Source organism: Oncorhynchus clarkii, unplaced genomic scaffold (assembly GCF_045791955.1).
Source record: "Oncorhynchus clarkii lewisi isolate Uvic-CL-2024 unplaced genomic scaffold, UVic_Ocla_1.0 unplaced_contig_9323_pilon_pilon, whole genome shotgun sequence".
Classification (NCBI taxonomy): domain Eukaryota; kingdom Metazoa; phylum Chordata; class Actinopteri; order Salmoniformes; family Salmonidae; genus Oncorhynchus; species Oncorhynchus clarkii.
Window position 1 is genome coordinate 27699 of NW_027258259.1, and position 8334 is coordinate 36032.

Consider the following 8334-nt stretch of genomic DNA (forward strand, 5'->3'; position numbering starts at 1 on the left):
GGCGTGAGTTGGGGTGGGCAGTCTATGTTTGTTTTTCTAGGTTTTGGGTATTTCTATGTTTCAGCCTAGTATGGTTCTCAATCAGAGGCAGGTGTCATTAGTTGTCTCTGATTGAGAATCATACTTAGGTAGCCTGGGTTTCACTGTGTGTTTGTGGGTGATTGTTCCTGTCTCTGTGTTTGCACCAGATAGGGCTGTTTTGTTTTTTTCCACATTTCTTGATTTGTTAGTTTATTCATGTATAGTGTCTTCATTAAAGAACCATGAATAACCACCACGCTGCATTTTGGTCCGCCTCTCCTTCACCTCAAGAAAACCGTTACAAAAATAGATAGTTTGAGTGATATTGCCCTTCAAACATAAACAAATATTATATTCAAATTCAATACCTTAACCCAAATTCAATACCTTAACCCAAATTCAATACCTTAACCCAAATTCAATACCTTAACCCAAATTCAAAATTATAAAATTCTGTCACTGAAATGTCTCCCTGTCTCAGTCCCTTATAGGCCCCTACTCTGTATACTGAGATGTTTCAGCGAACCACATGAGATGTGTTGTGAATTACCTCACCTGAGACCTGAAGACGTTTGTACCCCCCCTCTCTCTGCCCCCCCCCCCCCCCCCAGGGCAGAACCTCTCCAGTGGGACCACTCAGTCAGATGAACACATGGAGAGGAGAGGCTGTTTGTCACACCGACTCCCTAGAGAAGCCAGGCTTTAATAAACTGTGTTTTTCATCCGCCAGTCATAACAACCGGTTAACAGTACGACTGACAGAACGGTTTGGTTCAGGAAGCAGCGACTAAATATCACAGAATTAAAAGTTGTGTGTAATAACTGGTTCTGTTGAATAGAAACGTCATTTAGAAAAAAAAATTCAATCTAATTTTACATGAGACAAATAGAATGTATTAAATGATAATATACCGCAGTAACTTTCTCCTGACTTACGGGAAATAAAAGAGTAGATGATTTACCATCTATTCTTTAAGGGACAATCAGCCGTTGCTACATCCATTTTTTTGGGGACTAAATTAATAATAGATACCCATATATTCTTGAAGAATGTAACTTATTTAATGCTTCATCAGCTTAGTTCAACACCCCATCAGAAACCCCAAACATGATCTTGTTTTACTCCAATGTTTTGTAGACAAAGTGAATGTAAACAAACTCAAAACCTGGTTTTAAAACGATCAAATGTTAATATCATGGATGTTTAGTCCTTGCTTCCGTAGCAGTGTATCTGTAACGGAGATATTTAGTCCTTGCTTCCATAGCAGTGTATCTGTAACGGAGAGTGGTAACATTTCTCCAGCCCCCACAACCCCTCAGCTTTTTACCAAAAACAACTCTTTGTTGATGTTTTTAACTGCTGATTGCATCTTTAGGGCTCTCTTATATTGTAGCGTTTACTGTAAATGCATCTTTAGGGCTCTCTTCATTCTGTATGACTGAAACATTTCAGATCACCTTTTACATTTCTATTGCAGCGTTTACTGTGAATGCAGTCCCGGCTAACAGGACCCACCAGAACATCGCCCTTACATGTCGATTAAGCTGTAAAGCTGAACGTCTGCGATACGGATTGAATAGAGCCCTTTAACGTCCACTGCAGCATCTAAATGAACATACCCCATCAAGGTCTAGAGCATTCAGTGAGATATATCCTCTCTACTCTCACCGTACATATCTGACTCTGACATCATCATCTCAACTGGAATTACAGTAAGATATCTCCTCTACTCTCACCGTACATATCTGACTCTGACATCATCATCTCAACTGGAATTACAGTAAGATATCTCCTCTACTCTCACCGTACATATCTGACTCTGATATCATCATCTCAACTGGAATTACAGTAAGATACTTTTATTGATCCATTTCTAGTTGATCAATACGTTCATATCAAACCGTCTGAACCCTCTACTGCTGTAGCTTTCAGAGCTGCCTGTTATTATTGTCTTTCCGATGCGTTCAGTAAAATAACCTTCGGTTTACCGGCCTGTATCGATTATCAAACGCCATCCATCGTTTACACTCAATTCGTTGTGTGCGTTGATTCCACACACCTTCCGTACAAAACACAGTAGCACCATTAACACATGATTTCGTATCAGGGATTTGATCAAGTGGAATCTGCAGACAACTTACCGAAGAGAAGGTGATGTCCTTCAGAGTTGATCTATATCCTCCAAGTGTGAAATGATATCATCCAGGATCTATCTGAATGGGAGAAGAGTTTGATTTATACACATGATCTGAAGCCTGAGGGACTGTGGACAACAGGGGAGGAGGGGGGGATCTCCCAGAGGATGTGAACCCCATGGGGACAGACAGGTGTATGACGTGCAGCGAAGCTCAGGTGTTTGTTCACCAGCGGCTCTGGAGTCTTCAACTCAATGCTTCACCAGCCAATGGGGACAGACAGGTGTAGAGTACAGGTCTAGTATACAGGTGTAGTGTACAGGTGTAGTGTACAGGTGTAGTATACAGGTGTAGTATACAGCTGTAGTGTACAGGTGTAGTGTACAGGTGTAGTGTACAGGTGTAGTGTACAGGTGTAGTATATAGCTGTAGTGTACAGGTGTAGTGTACAGGTGTAGTATACAGGTGTAGTGTACAGGTGTAGTGTACAGGTGTAGTGTACAGGTGTAGTGTACAGGTGTAGTATACAGGTGTAGTATACAGGTGTAGTGTACAGGTATAGTGTACAGGTGTAGTGTACAGGTGTAGTGTACAGGTGTAGTATACAGGTGTAGTGTACAGGTATAGTATACAGGTGTAGAGTACAGGTGTAGTATACAGGTGTAGTGTACAGGTGTGGTATACAGTTGTAGTATACCGGTGTAGTGCACAGGTGTAGTGTACAGGTGTAGTATACCTGTGTAGTATACAGGTGTAGAGTACAGGTGTAGTGTACAGGTGTAGTGTACAAGTGTAGTATACAGGTGTAGTTTACAGGTGTAGTGTACAGGTGTAGTGTACATGTGTAGTGTACAGGTGTAGTGTTCAGGTGTAGTGTACAAGTGTAGTATACAGGTGTAGTGTTCAGGTGTAGTGTACAAGTGTAGTATACAGGTGTAGTGTACAGGTGTAGTGTACAAGTGTAGTATACAGGTGTAGTGTACAGGTGTAGTGTGCAGGTGTAGTGTACATGTGTAGTATACAGGTGTAGTGTTCAGCTGTAGAGTACAGGTGTAGTGTACAGGTGTATTGTACAGGTGTAGTATACAGGTGTAGTGTACAGGTGTAGTATACAGGTGTAGTGTACAGGTGTAGTATACTGGTGTAGTATACAGGTGTAGTATACAGGTGTAGTGTACAGGTGTAGTGTACAGGTGTAGTATACAGGAGTAGTGTACAGGTGTAGTGTACAGGTGTAGTACACAGGTGTAGTGTACAGGTGTAGTGTACAGGTGTAGTATACAGGAGTAGTGTACAGGTGTAGTGTACAGGTGTAGTACACAGGTGTAGTGTACAGGTGTAGTATACAGGTGTAGTGTACAGGTGTTTGTTAGCCAGGGGCTCTCTCAGGAGTGGAGTCTCTTCAACTCTGTCCTCCATCAACAACAGGAGTACAGTCTTTACAATCTGTTACAATGAGTATCAAGACCTTGAGGATGAAGTCAAATTCAAATCCTTCATTGATTCTGTGATCATTTTTTTCCTGACTGTTTTCCTGAACATGAGGCCTCTGATCTAAATGATGACTATAGAAGAATAGAAGGGTTGCTGCTACTGTTGATAACATGGAACCACTCTGATAAAGCCTCAGAGACAGGCTCTGATTTGACATCATGGGACATGGTCCTGCTGGGGGTGGTACTGATAGGGTGGTCCTGATAGGGTGGTCCTGATAGGGTGGTCCTGATAGGGTGGTACTGATAGGGTGGTCCTGATAGGGTGGTACTGATATGGTGGTCCTGATAGGGTGGTACTGATAGGGTGGTACTGATATGGTGGTCCTGATAGGGTGGTCCTGATAGGGTGGTCCTGATAAGGTGGTACTGATATGGTGGTCCTGATAGGGTGGTCCTGATAGGGTGGTACTGATATGGTGGTCCTGATAGGGTGGTCCTGATAAGGTGGTCCTGATAGGGTGGTACTGATATGGTGGTCCTGATAGGGTGGTCATGCTGGGGGGGGGTCCTGATAGGTTGGTACTGATATGGTGGTCCTGATAGGGTGGTCCTGATAGGGTGGTTCTGGTGAGGGTGGTCCTGGTGAGGGTGGTCCTGGTGGCTGTGGTTCTGGTGAGGGTGGTCCTGGTGGGGGTGGTCTTGATGGGGGTGGTCCTGGTGGGGGTGATCCTGATAGGGGTGGTCCTGGTAGGGGTGGTCCTGATAGGGTGGTCCTGGTAGGGTGGTCCTGGTGAGGGTGGTCCTGGTAGGGTGATCCTGATAGGGTGGTCCTGGTAGGGGTGGTCCTGGTGAGGGTGGTCCTGGTGGGGATGGTCTTGATGGGGGTGGTCCTGGTGGGGGTGATCCTGATAGGGGTGGTCCTGGTAGGGGTGGTCCTGGTGAGGGTGGTCCTGATAGGGTGGTCCTGGTAGGGGTGGTTCTGGTGAGGGTGGTCCTGGTGAGGGAGGTCCTGATAGGGGTGGTCCTGGTAGGGGTGGTCCTGGTGAGGGTGGTCCTGGTAGGGCTGGTCCTGGTGAGGGTGGTCCTGGTGAGGGTGGTCCTGGTGAGGGTGGTCCTGGTAGGGTGGTCCTGATAGGGTGGTCCTGGTGAGGGTGGTCCTGGTAGGGTGGTCCTGATAGGGTGGTTCTGGTGAGGGTGGTCCTGGTAAGGTGGTCCTGATAGGGTGGTTCTTGTAAGGTGGTCCTGATAGGGTGGTTCTGGTAAGGTGGTCCTGATAGGGTGGTTCTGGTAAGGTGGTCCTGATAGGGTGGTTCTGGTAAGGTGGTCCTGATAGGGTGGTTCTGGTAGGGTGGTTCTGGTAAGGTGGTCCTGATAGGGTGGTTCTGGTAAGGTGGTCCTGATAGGGTGGTTCTGGTAAGGTGGTCCTGGTGAGGGTGGTCCTGGTGAGGGTGGTCCTGGTGAGGGTGGTCCTGGTAGGGGTGGTCCTGGTGAGGGTGGTTCTGGTGAGGGTGGTCCTGGTGAGGGTGGTCCTGGTGAGGGTGGCGGTCTGCCCAGAGGCAGTTAGTGTCAGTGTCATCTCCACTCCACACTTGAGTAAAACATCTAACATGACGACTAGATGGTGAACCCAGGTGCTAGAAAACACCAGGAATGATGGACAATTTTTTTTTATTTTATTTTTTTATTTCACCTTTATTTAACCAGGTAGGCTAGTTGAGAACAAGTTCTCATTTGCAACTGCGACCTGGCCAAGATAAAGCATAGCAGTATGAGCAGACAACACAGAGTTACACATGGAGTAAACAATTAACAAGTCAATAACACAGTAGAAAACAAAGGGGGAGTCTATATACAATGTGTGCAAAAGGCATGAGGAGGTAGGCGAATAATTACAATTTTGCAGATTAACACTGGAGTGATAAATGATCAGATGGTCATGTACAGGTAGAGATATTGGTGTGCAAAAGAGCAGAAAAATAAATAAATAAAAACAGTATGGGGATGAGGTAGGTGAAAATGGGTGGGCTATTTACCGATGGACTATGTACAGCTGCAGCGATCGGTTAGCTGCTCAGATAGCAGATGTTTGAAGTTGGTGAGGGTGATAAAAGTCTCCAACTTCAGCGATTTTTGCAATTCGTTCCAGTCACATCCAGCAGAGTACTGGAACGAAAGGCGGCCAAATGAGGTGTTGGCTTTAGGGATGATCAGTGAGATACACCTGCTGGAGCGCGTGCTACGGATGGGTGTTGCCATCGTGACCAGTGAGCTGAGATAAGGCGGAGCTTTACCTAGCATGGACTTGTAGATGACCTGGAGCCAGTGGGTCTGGCGACGAATATGTAGCGAGGGCCAGCCGACTAGAGCATACAAGTCGCAGTGGTGGGTGGTATAAGGTGCTTTAGTGACAAAACGGATGGCACTGTGATAGACTGCATCCAGTTTGCTGAGTAGAGTGTTGGAAGCCATTTTGTAGATGACATCGCCGAAGTCGAGGATCGGTAGGATAGTCAGTTTTACTAGGGTAAGCTTGGCGGCGTGAGTGAAGGAGGCTTTGTTGCGGAATAGAAAGCCGACTCTTGATTTGATTTTCGATTGGAGATGTTTGATATGAGTCTGGAAGGAGAGTTTGCAGTCTAGCCAGACACCTAGGTACTTATAGATGTCCACATATTCTAGGTCGGAACCATCCAGGGTGGTGATGCTAGGCGGGCATGCGGGTGCAGGCAGCGATCGGTTGAAAAGCATGCATTTGGTTTTACTAGCGTTTAAGAGCAGTCGGAGGCCACGGAAGGAGTGTTGTATGGCATTGAAGCTTGTTTGGAGGTTAGATAGCACAGTGTCCAATGACGGGCCGAAAGTATATAGAATGGTGTCGTCTGCGTAGAGGTGGATCAGGGAATCGCCCGCAGCAAGAGCAACATCATTGATGTATACAGAGAAAAGAGTCGGCCCGAGAATTGAACCCTGTGGCACCCCCATAGAGACTGCCAGAGGACCGGACAGCATGCCCTCCGATTTGACACACTGAACTCTGTCTGCAAAGTAATTGGTGAACCAGGCAAGGCAGTCATCCGAAAAACCGAGGCTACTGAGTCTGCCGATAAGAATATGGTGATTGACAGAGTCGAAAGCCTTGGCAAGGTCGATGAAGACGGCTGCACAGTACTGTCTTTTATCGATGGCGGTTATGATATCGTTTAGTACCTTGAGTGTGGCTGAGGTGCACCCGTGACCGGCTCGGAAACCAGATTGCACAGCGGAGAAGGTACAGTGGGATTCGAGATGGTCAGTGACCTGTTTGTTGACTTGGCTTTCGAAGACCTTAGATAGGCAGGGCAGGATGGATATAGGTCTGTAACAGTTTGGGTCCAGGGTGTCTCCCCCTTTGAAGAGGGGGATGACTGCGGCAGCTTTCCAATCCTTGGGGATCTCAGACGATATGAAAGAGAGGTTGAACAGGCTGGTAATAGGGGTTGCGACAATGGTGGCGGATAGTTTCAGAAATAGAGGGTCCAGATTGTCAAGCCCAGCTGATTTGTACGGGTCCAGGTTTTGCAGCTCTTTCAGAACATCTGCTATCTGGATTTGGGTAAAGGAGAACCTGGAGAGGCTTGGGCGAGGAGCAGCGGGGGGGGCGGGGCTGTTGGCCGAGGTTGAAGTAGCCAGGCGGAAGGCATTGCCAGCCGTTGAGAAATGCTCATTGAAGTTTTCGATAATCATGGATTTATCGGTGGTGACCGTGTTACCTAGCCTCAGTGCAGTGGGCAGCTGGGAGGAGGTGCTCTTGTTCTCCATTGACTTCACAGTGTCCCAGAACTTTTTGGAGTTGGAGCTACAGGATGCAAACTTCTGCTTGAAGAAGCTGGCCTTAGCTTTCCTGACTGACTGCGTGTATTGGTTCCGGACTTCCCTGAACAGTTGCATATCACGGGGACTATTCGATGCTATTGCAGTCCGCCACAGGATGTTTTTGTGCTGGTCGAGGGCAGTCAGGTCTGGGGTGAACCAGACTGTTCTTAGTTCTGCATTTTTTGAACGGAGCATGCTTATCTAAAATGGTGAGGAAGTTACTTTTAAAGAATGACCAGGCATCCTCAACTGACGGGATGAGGTCAATGTCCTTCCAGGATACCCGGGCCAGGTCGATTAGAAAGGCCTGCTCACAGAAGTGTTTTAGGGAGCGTTTGACAGTGATGAGGGGTGGTCGTTTGACTGCGGCTCCGTAGCGGATACAGGCAATGAGGCAGTGATCGCTGAGATCCTGGTTGAAGACAGCGGAGGTGTATTTGGAGGGCCAGTTGGTCAGGATGACGTCTATGAGGGTGCCCTTGTTTACAGAGTTAGGGTTGTACCTGGTGGGTTCCTTGATGATTTGTGTGAGATTGAGGGCATCTAGCTTAGATTGTAGGACTGCCGGGGTGTTAAGCATATCCCAGTTTAGGTCACCTAACAGAACAAACTCTGAAGCTAGATGGGGGGCGATCAATTCACAAATGGTGTCCAGGGCACAGCTGGGAGCTGAGGGAGGCCGGTAGCAGGCGGCAACAGTGAGAGACTTATTTCTGGAGAGAGTAATTTTCAAAATTAGTAGTTCGAACTGTTTGGGTATGGACCTGGAAAGTATGACATTACTTTGCAGGCTATCTCTGCAGTAGACTGCAACTCCTCCCCCTTTGGCAGTTCTATCTTGACGGAAGATGTTATAGTTGGGTATGGAAATCTCTGAATTTTTGGTGGC